Here is a 12,618-nt window from a genome sequence, read left to right as displayed (position 1 = left end):
ATTGTCCATATGGGATTTAAACCTTGATCTTTACGATGACTTATGACATATATTATTATAAAATGTACAAAAAAAACAATAGGCGTTTATTTGACGTTAATCTATATACATGTTACACCGAATCTGTGAAATTGCTTATTACATGGAATAGGCAAAAAATTGCCTAATTTATGAAAAGTGCTAACCCGTTGCTTTATTCGTGAATTAGACAAATTATCTGCCGAATGCGTGAATTGGGCAGGATTTTTTTGCTTATTTCACGCATTGAGCAAAGTAGATAAACTAAACCAAATGCTATTTCATTATATAAAAATAAATCAATCATTGAATACAATGGTGTTCGTCTGTATTTAGAATGCCAAAAAAGTCTATGATTATAAATATAACGACGTACAAACTTTATTAACAGCTATTTTCATAATTTGTATAGTGGGTGTATGGTCGATTCTTAATAACTTATGGTGTAACTGATGGATTAGTTAGGTGCGATAGTAGCGCTTCGGTGGTGTTTTTCGTAATTAGAACAAAAATCATTTGATTATACAAAAATAAATTAATCATTAACTACAGTGGTGTTCATCTTCATATAGAATGCCAAAAAGTTTTGGAATTAATATAAATTTTGGACAGGCCAGCTGTGAGCGAACGTTGGCTAAAACAGTGAACACCCCATGATTCGTTGCAGAGATTTATTCATGGAATTTTTACTGTTCTGACCAACGCTCGCTCGCACCTAACCTGCTCAATAGTTAAATGAAAAACTTTTTATAGTCAATAATTATTTTTCTGCTAATCTCCCGATATCATTTACACGGCCAGATAAAGTATCAGTACACGGACTACTATTTTTTTTAATACTATTCATACACTTTACAAGAGCAAAAAAATAGTAAACGTGAACTTTAGTAAATGTGACGTTTCGCAACTGTTAAAAATGACATTTGACTTAGTTCTAAAAAAAACACTACCGGAGCGCTACAATCTCATTGAATTAATGCATGCATTCTGCAGATAATTTTCCTAATTCACGAATAAGACAGGCTTGCATTTTTCATGAATTAGGCAAATTTTATTTAACATTTTTCGCAATAACCATTTTCATAGATTAGACGTAACATACATATATAATAATATAAAAATAAACTGTGGGGACCTATTTATATATTTATTTATTCATTCATTGTGGCCAAAACTTGGCGACACTCGGAAAACAACACACAGTGCTGCGTCGTTATTTGTTTTCGCATATATTTGAATACAATGTAATTATTATATACTTAAATAAATAATACTGCAGCGGCCCAAACTATGTCTAATTGCGAACCGTCACCATCCGTCAGCCAAAAACTAATTTTACTTCACTTATCTTGATATGATAAAATCAAATTATAAAGCAATCTAGCTACCAAACATGAAAACTCAAGAAATCAGATCAATTAACTCAACGTCTGCCACTGATTGTTTTTCTTTATATGGGTTTGACTTTTCTTTCAACTTTATTTAACTTTCCTTGATTTGACGTGTATTTTTGCAAATTATAATAAATACATACATATGAGGTGTAAAAAAAATATGCTAATTTTATTTTTTATCAAAAGATATCTATTTATTTTTAAATAGATATTGTGCCATAATCTGCAAAACATTTGTGGAATGCGCTATTTGGTATAAGTTTCAGCTCACACAACAAACTTGTCTTAATCTCCTCTATAGTCGAAAAACGAAAGGGGGAACTAATAATATACTTGATAAATACAATGCTTGCCGCATCACGACAGTGTCGTTTTTGGCCAAAAATTCATCACTTAGTAGTAAGTGCTCAATTCAAGAGTTATTTGCACATAATTTCATATGTGACTATTGTGCATTAAACCATTATGATCAAAGAACATTGACATTCAATCGAACTTAGCGTGCTTTTTTAGTATGTATGTCGATTTAGTACGATGCTGTCTTGGTTTACTCCCTGCGGGTGAGTTGCTTATCAGTATCAGAATGTTACTTCTAAATTCTTTTCTACTTTATGCTCCTCTTATTATAATTTTTCATATTTTGACAAATATGTTAGCATGAAATACGATGTAAATCATACTAAAATGAGGGCAATTGCAAATAACTTAAAGGTCGACTAGTCCGTTCCAATAACAATCCATTACTTTGGACTGCACATTATTTTATTTTAACGCAATTTTTTAAATTATGAGTAACAATTAAGTTTACTTCTTAATAATTAATGTTTTTAAACACTGTGTTCACCCATTGGCGTCCAAAAGTTATCTGTTCTACACTACACAATCACTAATATTAAATGAGTTTCATTAATGATAACTATACTAGTTCGAATGACTTAGTCCTCTTCAGCCGTTTTTTAAATTATCCACGTTGAGGAATTTGCTGCCGCGATGTTGACGTGCTGTTGGAGCCTCGTGTTTAGCAGCAAAACGTTTTATAGCACTCATTATTGGTGTCATTATCAAAATAAAGAAATCGTTGAACGCGATAAAATTCGTTGTTAAACACAAACTATGCGTCAGAGATGAAATGTTAATTAATCTATTTTAAACGATATTTTTTTGTTCATTTTGTTTATCAATTCCTGTTTCATTGACTGTTCTATTTATTATTATGGAAATTTACTGATTCTTTGGCAGTATAAGTAAACTACCAACTTTGAGGGATGGTTTGTGTTTTTTGTACTTCATTTCAATTCAGGAAATTTAACCATCCGCATAATATCGTTTATTTTTGTATCCAAATTTCTCAGCATTCAGCTATCAACCATGAGGGTTAGTCTATACTTTGGTAAGCCATTTGCATTCAAGGATTTCAGTCTACAGCTGGCATTATCTATTTATTGATCTCATCAACTTTGACGTTGATTGCCACAAGTGGTTTTTAAGTCAATCGTTCCAGAAATTGATATCAATGTTGCTAAGATTAATTGCGACGTCGACGCTTCACTTTAACCACAATTTAGCTCTGAACCTATTTACATAAATACATCTGATCAGACTTTGAAATTGGCCATATGATGTGATGTGTCATACAAATAGTTATTTTATTATTTATGTGTTTATTTGCATATGTCGATTGTCATCGGGATCGACATGTGGCAAACAAGTTGCAAAATCGTGTCAGGGATTCGCGCAGGGTTGATTCCGACCCAAGTGTACCACTTGGCAGATCTGACGGTATCCTCGATTGCCAACATTGAAACATAGACTGCTCGGCACTCTAAATCTTTCATATGCGATTCTCAAACATCGCGAATTCCTCTAATTGCGTGCTTATCCACGTGCTCGCAAGTAAAACTGCATCGAGCGCACAGAGCACATCGTTCTGAGAATTGATCTCTCCTCTAATAGAACAGACAGCTATTCGTACAATTAACTTTAATTGTCGACAATGTTTTGCCTTATGTGTGAAAGTGTAGTGGCTTCACGCTCGTCGAGCACGCACTAATTAAAAGATCTTACTTTCGCTTATCGCAAATTCTCGACTGTGCCGCAAGGTGCCGTAGGAATCCGGATGCTTGCATTATTAATTTATCTGTATCAGTAGTGCGGTTTAAAATGTCTTCTTCAACGGATGCTTAATGTTTAAAAGCTATTAACAGATGGGCTTTCTTTTAAATGAGCACCTTGTGCTTTCATTGGTTAAATAGAGCGATCAAAAATTATGGTTTGACCTTTAGTTAATTGAAGTAGATGAGTGTCTTCCTTATTGATCAGTGGTCTTTCTAATAAAGCATATTATCATTGGGCTCAAAATTCCTAAAGAACCAAAAACAAAAACTTATTAAGTCAAATCATAGCACACTTGCTAAAATCAGTCCACCTGCATACAGTTAAAAGTCACATAAATTTAACTGTTATTTTTCTTAATGAAAATGTCAATTAGACCACGCAGTTGAAAAATTAGGACAAACTATTTTTTTTGTCTTGTAATTGGTTATATATTTTAGTTAAAACATTTCAATTAGCTGTGATATTTTAATAAGAACATACGCAGCAAAAATCTCAAAAATCATATTTTCCATATTAAAAAAAAAATTAGCTCCAGCCTTAGTCTTAAAATATATGTATAATAAAACAAATAAAATAATGATAAAATGAAAGGCTGAGACTGCCGTTACAAATGTAACGAGTAGAATTCAGCCCATAACGGTCTTTAGCTTTGGCCTTTCAGTATCACTTCTCACGAGCCTTCATTAACTTAAAACACGCCAAACTTATGTATCTTGCTTATTTATACTCATACGTTTATTTTTATAGATTTTAAATTTATATACATATTTTCCAATACTCATTATATATTTTACAGGGAATGTGTATTGTCATTAAAAATATTTTTTCACTGATATTTCAGTAAAATCATATTGAAATAGATATATATTTTTACTAGTGAAATTATATAAAATATGGCACATTAATCCAGTAAACATTTCTAGAAGATCTGGTTAAATTCTTGGATTCCGGTCCATACTAGTGAAATAAAAGAGTTCGGCTTATTCCAAGCCGAAAGCGAAGTGGTAAAATGGTTTTGCTCTAAAAATTCCTGAAAGAATTTAATACACTTTTTTGATTATATATACTAGTTTAAAGCCCTACCTATTCTCAATTGTTTGGCCAATGCGGTGATTTGGGGCAGAAACAGTATATTTTTTATTGTCTTATAATTATACTATGCTTAACGTAACCGCGATTATATTATACACAGATTCTTTTACTAAAATGCTTTGATAATTTTCTAATAATAGCTCGTAGAGAATATCTTATATGTACTAAAAATAAAAAAAATCAGTGAAATTATACTATACTATTCACTAGTAGAAATTTAAAGCCAGTAAAAATGCATCGAAGAATTGGTTTGATATTGTTATAATAAATACTTCGAATCCGCTCTAATTTACGATTGGCACGCTCATTTCATATTGACGAGAAAAAAATGTTTTTTGTAAGGCACAAATAAATAAATTAAATTAGTCTATTCTAAAAAGAGTGTTTTTAACTATGATTTACAATATATAAAGAACGAAAAAATATATATATACTAAAGATGGAACTAATGACAAAGGAAAAAAGGGAACCGGAAATTTTACCGTCGCATTCACCGCCAGCAATTCATAGACTACAAATGATCGCTAGCATATTTGATCGCCAGGTAATACATACAATTTATATAAATTTATTGATCATTTTAAATTGAAAATAAATGTATTGCGCAGAGAATAAATACAGTTTCACTGATATTGCCCAGTGAAATTATAAATCAATTGTTTGATACATTTAAACTAATTATAATATATTCCTACTATTGAAAATATAACTTTAATGTAACAGTTGCGAAACATTAATTTGCTGTTGAAACCCAAACTAATTATAGTTTTTGATTCGTTTAGGTTAGATTTGGGTTTGAACAGCGAACGGACAATTAGCTGACATTTTAGAACAGCATTTAATTTAAAACTTTTAAAATACGTCTTGATTTAAAAAATTGTAGACTTGGTACACCGATAATAAAATATGCTAGCAATCATTTGTAGGCTATAAATTGTTTATGTGATCAATTGACGCGGAGGTAAACTGCTAGTGATTAATTGCTGGCGGTGAATTGCCGGCGATAAAGCCCGGAAAAAACAACGAAATGTAAATTTCTTGTTGTAGCATGATAAGCGTTCGTCCAATGCGTTACAATACATTAAATTATATAGATGAAAAACATCTAATTTATTATTTATAAACAATTAATACAACTTTTAATGAAAAAAATTCGGTATGCATGACCTAACTTGATTCTATTTTAATAATTTATCACAATATTTATTCATGAGATTAGGAATATCATGGAACACCTCATCTTTGATAATCGATCGTATTTATAATTATATAATAATCAATAATTCCCAACTCCCAATCATCATAGACATTTATATGGGATTCGAACTTATGTATTAGTCACTGAACTATTGTGCTATTTATATTTATCATAATTTAACTGTGAAACGAGCTTTTCTGTATTGCTTTTTCATTACCATATTTTGTATAAAAGTTCGTTTTATTTTATGCATTAAAATTTAATAATTGTACAAACGTTTTATATGTATTATAATTAATACGGTGTGAAAGTCTGTCATAAGTGAAGCAATAGTATTTTTATAAGTTAATAAATTATTTTAAAATATGTGAAAATCATTAATAATATAAATATAATAACATGCTAAGTGATTTTATAAAATACAACAGTATTGTTTGCGCAGCTGGTAAATATTTAAAATTAGATCAATATTTTTTGTAATTAATTATATATGTATTATGAATTTATTTTCCATGGAAAAAAAATTCACAATACTTACAAGTACTTTTATATTTTAATAAGTAGAATACTAGTATTTTAATTATAAGACTGTATTGCCTGAAATATTTATTGGTTAATCATACCGAAGCAATATTAAATTTTTTAAGCGCATTGCTATAATAATAGAGCTAAAAATAGCACAATTTCTATAATATACAAAATGCAACCATACTTTTCATAATATCCTGCAACGCCAATTGTTTACTTCTCTACGTATTTCCTTTTACTTTTTTTAATCGAGTATTTGATCAACTGTGAACTAAAAAATACTGCGTAAGGTGCTATTACACTAAACGAGTTTAATACACTATGAATCAGATATTTGTCAGCATTTTAAACAATAAAAACTGTATAAAGTGCATTGTTTAAAATATTTTTTTATTAATGTATTGTATTACTTTGAAATTGAATTTCAAAATGTTGTTTTATTATACAGGTTACCATGATTTTTTTTAATCATATCTTATTAATTACTATATACAATAGTAATTAACTTTCTATATCATTTGTGTTACATTTTTTTTTATTAATAATATATAATCTTTCACTTGAAATCAAATTAATTCTAAATATTTTTATTTAATTATAATATTTACTATATCAGTATGTTAACATTGATAATTTAAATGATGATTTATGTAAATAATGAGTGAATGAGATAACAAATACAGCACATGTAAATCATTAAATTTAATTAGTTCCTATATGATTGAAGGACGTATATGATATATTGTTATTGTCTTCATCACAAAAATATCGAGCTTTCTAGGTGACAGTATAAAAAATAGATTGATAAGAAGTTGCGTAAAAGAGAACGTATATAAAAACGTCAAACCTTTCTTTTGTCAAATCGAAGAGAAAGGACAAGAGTGAAAGATTACATCTCATTCAAAGTCAATGTACATTTTTATTTCGGAAACGGGTCCTATTTGACCCTCAACCTTTATAAGACACGTCCGCAACCCCGCAGAAAACCGACCTCTAGGGTTTGAGGTTCCTTTTGTGGCATATAAAATTTTATCAGCATCGAAGCTACGTTTTAATTTAAAAAAACGTTCCGCAATTTCGTGCAAAACCTTATAACGTACAAATTAAACTTAATTCGAGGTGCATAATTTCATTCCAATGCTGATGGCTTTTTTACTCTGGTAACTACAGAGTGAGGTATTTATTAAAATATATTAAATGTGAGCGTACCAAGATTTATAATCGTATTAAAATGGGTGAATATATGTCATTTAATTTAATATTTTTTAATAACTAGATAAAAATATCAGTATTTCACATAAACTTTGTAGCTAGAAAATAAGTTAAATATTTTTTTAACTTCAACTTTAATATCCAGTTAAATTTTTTTTAGGAGATGAGAGTTTAGTTTATAAGAATCTGGTTGATTATTTTTTTTCTTTCAACGCCTCGAATTACCAAAGCGTAAAGCAATAATTTCACTAGATAATGTTATTGAAAGAAAATTACATACTATTTAATCCAACGTGTAAACAATGGGAGATATTATGAAACAATTTTAAAAGAAACCTTATTAAACCATTTGACCCCGATTCGCTTCACAGCTCTCTCTTGATAATTTTTTTTTTAATATTAAAATTTGGCACTACTTTAGCATATACTATATTACTATAGGAACATCTGCTTTATTTATATTGCAATTACAGATTAATTTCTATAATAATATGATGATTTACACTACTAGAACTACGATTCAATTCATCATTATTTATAATATACATTGATAAACCAAGTAAATCGAGTAATTAAAACAAAAAAATAATATTTTACATTCACACAGTTTGAGCAAGTGGTGAGCAACTGGCGCAATGTGTCGTTTATCAGGTTTAAAACTGAAACAAAAATAACCCATACGAATAGATAAATATATGACGATAATATAAATGCTAATAATACTACAAAATGATTTTTTCCACGAAGATGTATGTAAAATTACATGGTTATTTATTAAATATTTTCTGTAAAATTTTTAATTTTCAACAAAAAAAGATGCAAAACTTTAAAAATTAAAAGTCGAGTGCCACTGCGGGGCTCGAACCCGCAACCTCAGAGATACTACTCTGATACGTTACAGAATACGCTATTCCGTCCTTAATTTTAATATTTGTGTAGTAGTTTAGATGCGTGTTGTCCTCGTAGCCTAATCTGCGTCCAGTTGTCTCCAATTAAATTGAATTTATGTTGAATTTTGAAATTTTTGATGTAAAGTTAAAAGCGGCTGTGTCTCCGTCAGTACTCGGCGAAGCTCCACTGGTGTGAGTTCGAATGAAGTCAAAATCAAAGTAGTAGAAAAGTCAAATTTGCGCTCTTTCCTACTCTCGGACAATGCGACGATTTTGGGTGGAAACGGACTATCGTTATTTTATATATTTTTTAATAAAAATTACGAATTTACGTATAGTTTTTTTTTTTAAATCATTTTAAAAGCAAGAGCTACATTTCATTTATTGTAATGCTCTATTTTTATCTGTATAAACACCGACTGTCCTTTAAAGTTGCGATTGAAACTGGCGTCAAAATCTCCGATCGTCACGTGCGTTTTAATGACGTCATCGTGACAAATTTACTTGTCGCAAATATGCCTTTAATTGCAATAAATATTAAAGAATGGTTTCCTCACATTTGAAAAAAAATATCTTACTGAAATGCATTTATAATGACGTTTACTTATCTAGAAAAAACATATTTGATCAACAGAGAAACTGCACTGCTTCTTATTTCAAAATATAATAAATAAAATAACTTTTCATGAACATAAAAATTGTACATCTGTTCTAAGACAAGCGTATTAATGGTCTGACCAACTTGAAGAAGCGTATATATAATAAATACTTGTAACAGTAAAATTCAGGCAGAAATGTTCCGTTCCATTCTCAACTTTCACAGCATTTTTTTAAAAATCATAAAAAAATATATCGCAAATTATAAAACACAATATATTATTTAACTTATATTATTGTAGTATGGTAAAACATTTCTTCATAGCATTTTTTCTACTTTAAAAGTCTGCTGTTATAATCTAGAGCTATAAATAAATTAAATATGTACTATCATAATCAATCATACAAGTATTTCACTGAAGCTTAATCAATGCAAAATTTTACCGTTTTTTTTAAAATATAACATTGACTATAGATTCTCAATTTTTCAGACATTGATGGCATTAAAATCGGCGTTTAATTTTACAGATATGTCTAGTAATATACTGTTTGTGGCCAAAAAATGTGTTTTTATTAAGGCTCTAAGAATTTAAAATTTGAAAACGTGTTTAATTAAACTCATTTGTCTTTTTTTTTGCCATTTGTCACCCTCACTTATATACGATTTATGGGTTTGAATTTGATATATGTATGTACATCACATTAAAATTAAAACAATTGCTTCTTTAGCTTTGTTTTATTTGTTTATGGCAAATGTTTGATACATACGCTTATATCATAATGTAAGTATTCACAAACTCGCTCTCTATACCTAGGATAACACGTACATACATATTTTTTGTCAATACATTACATGCGCATCGGGCGTGGGAGCTACCTGGTGGTGCCTAGCAACAGTGATTGCAATCGAGCTCATCCCCTTCCCACAGCATCCGGTGCCTAGATATGGGCGTTGGTCTCCCAGGGCTGTAAATTATTGGTCGACCTTCAAACGTGCGCAGTTTCCCTGCATTTATGTGCAACGGGACACATCAAACGCGCAGGAAATTTTCCCCCTATCCCTCAGTTACAATCGGTAGCTGAAGCTGGAGGGACATCAACAGAAGCGCATCCTGGACCGAGGGCCGAGAACAAAGACTTTGTTCAGGTACCTTAAAAAATATTTATGATCAATAATTTTTTCATTATCGAATTATCTTGTCTACGTTTTTTATCTAACTATTCGACCGCGCATAATAGATATCTTTTCATAGAAAACAAGCTGTCAGCTAAAACGATAAACATATTTTCAACGTCGGTTTTCTACAAACCACAATTCGAACTCGATGAATAATATTTATGTATTTTAAAATCTCTGTCGTGTTTTCGAATTCGTGGTGGTGTTCTGGTATCTAAGAACAAAATCTTGATACTAAATAAAAATACACTTACAAAACACATGTGCTTTGTGTAGCTATTATACTGATAGATATACAAAGGATTTATTTTATAGTGTATATAATATATAGACAGTTTTATGTATGATATAGATAAAAATATATAACTAAACCACTTGAAATTTATCATTTAGAAATAAAATTTAATCGTCAATAGCAATCTAATACAACTTATTTTATATCAATAAGAATTTATTTGTATTTTTATATATCATATTGCAAAAATTGACTTTAAATATGAATTCACATAATTTTGACAAAACAATTCCTTCCTCGTGAACCATTATTGCTATAAAATAAATAAATCGATAATTTTAAGGTCATTGTGCTACGGCAGTCGTTTGAAACCAAAATTCTTCGGACATCAGCCGCAAAATCAGGTAGGTTTCATCTGTTTCTGAAAGGTAAGATCATTTTAAAATTTTATTTTTTTCTTAGAAAAAATTGATGAAAATCTTTTTATTTTTAACTGCTTGTTTTGCGGTCTTTGTCATAATATACGTATTTTATATTTATGATTTTTCATACGTCTGTACTGAAATAAATTGTTATTTATAGCCTTTAATGAAAGGTCATGAGATATCAACCTTAAAAAACATACTCTTTATTGGGTTCATACAAATATTTTATAAAATAGTATTTGTATCTGGTTACAATAGCTTTTATAATACAAATCTTAGAATATTTTATTGTGTTATATTGCCTTGAAAGAGCGCTTATGTAATACTCTCGCAGGAGATGGGGTGACCCCCTGTTCCGGTGGGAACATTTCGCTCTATTGATTTATTGTACATTTTGTACATATTGTACATACTGCTGTCGCTTTTTCACTTTATTTGTTACGCTATAATTATAATTCTTAAATAATTTCAATACTCGTAATATGCCTATAATATATCTGTAAGATATATTTTTAAGATTAAATATTGTATGTGTATGGGTGGACCTGTGTGGGCGGCTCGTGGGTGTTGCCCAGAAGCCGAAAGAAAATCAATAGCGCAACAGCCAGCTGGAAAATTCACGGCCAATGTCAGCCTGCATTTCCCCCCCAAGACCCGCTGGGAAAATCAATACGGTACGCTCATGCGAACTCGGTCACGACGCGTTCCTTTCATGGAAAATTCGGTCGCGCATTTTATGAGTTTATAAGCACATTTATCTCCTTTTCATATCAACATTTGATTTCATATATATGATTATTCAAATTATAATCATTTAAATGACCCATACGTTTATCCCTTATTTTTACTACTAAATCTCATTAATATTATGAAGGTAGATCTGTGCCTAAAGTCTCTTTATTATCGAAAAATAAAAAAAGCTTCTTTATTTTTATATTTTATCATGTATCTATTACATAATAATCTACATACCAAAAAGTTTTAATTATACATAAAAATAATATATTTATAGTAAGCCATATTGTCATTTTTATAAGTAACGTTCTCCATAAACGCGTGCAAAAGTTTTAGCTCTAAAGCTAATGAAAAGATTAGGGCTTTTGTAAATATTTTATAAAAAATATGGAACCGTGAGATCTGTTAATTATTATTACTTACTGTATTTATTTATGCTGTACACGATGAATATTAATAACAAACTTCTTTTATAAAATCATCAAACGTATATTTCTCAGGTTTTTTTATATTTAAAAATTAAATAATTTACATATACGAAGTATTTATTTAATTTTTAAATTGAAAAGTGACTTTTGGCCATAGCGGATTTTTTTTTATTATTTTGCTTTTTTCGGAATAATTATTTTTATGTACCTGTGCTTCTCAATATTTTGAAGATCATCTTGATCGATAATCAGTGTAGTTAAGTGGCAGAGGCGTCAAGTTTTAAAATACAGTTTTTAAAGCTTATGTACTATTTTCGAGTTAGGGGAGATGTTCCTGTTTTAATCGCCTGGCCAATACAAGGTTAATGTCTTTTTAACCCTTTGTAGTTCAAAGTTTTTTATTATGTGTTGCCCCAAATCTAGACCATTTTGAATGAATATATTTAATTAAATAATTTAATGATCGTTAAATATAATAACAAGGAAAAAACAATTTATTTTATATTATATCTTTCTGAGTATATTATATGAAATAAATTTTATTTTGGCAGAATTAACTTTAGAAGTTATATTA

General features: G+C 29.6%; 3 long non-coding RNA genes across 3 annotated transcripts in view; 1 reads left to right on the top strand and 2 right to left on the bottom strand.

Annotated features, from left to right (window-relative positions):
• Nucleotides 1-12,618, top strand: part of LOC148233343 (uncharacterized) — a 72,303-nt gene that overhangs the window by 35,639 nt on the left and 24,046 nt on the right. The gene's annotated exons all lie outside the window — the stretch shown is intronic.
• Nucleotides 1,511-4,799, bottom strand: LOC148233347 (uncharacterized). Its single transcript, XR_015810365.1, has 2 exons — nucleotides 2,638-4,799; nucleotides 1,511-2,596 (listed from the first exon to the last, which is right to left on the bottom strand). It is a non-coding gene; the product is annotated as an uncharacterized LOC148233347 (long non-coding RNA).
• On the bottom strand, nucleotides 9,766-10,418 carry LOC148233346 (uncharacterized). Its single transcript, XR_015810335.1, has 2 exons — nucleotides 10,355-10,418; nucleotides 9,766-10,195 (listed from the first exon to the last, which is right to left on the bottom strand). It is a non-coding gene; the product is annotated as an uncharacterized LOC148233346 (long non-coding RNA).

The sequence above is a fragment of the Plectrocnemia conspersa genome, unplaced genomic scaffold (assembly GCF_051122295.1).
Source record: "Plectrocnemia conspersa isolate PC_06_02 unplaced genomic scaffold, ASM5112229v1 ptg000008l, whole genome shotgun sequence".
Classification (NCBI taxonomy): Eukaryota; Metazoa; Arthropoda; class Insecta; order Trichoptera; family Polycentropodidae; genus Plectrocnemia; species Plectrocnemia conspersa.
This window is presented reverse-complemented; position numbering and strand designations above follow the sequence as displayed.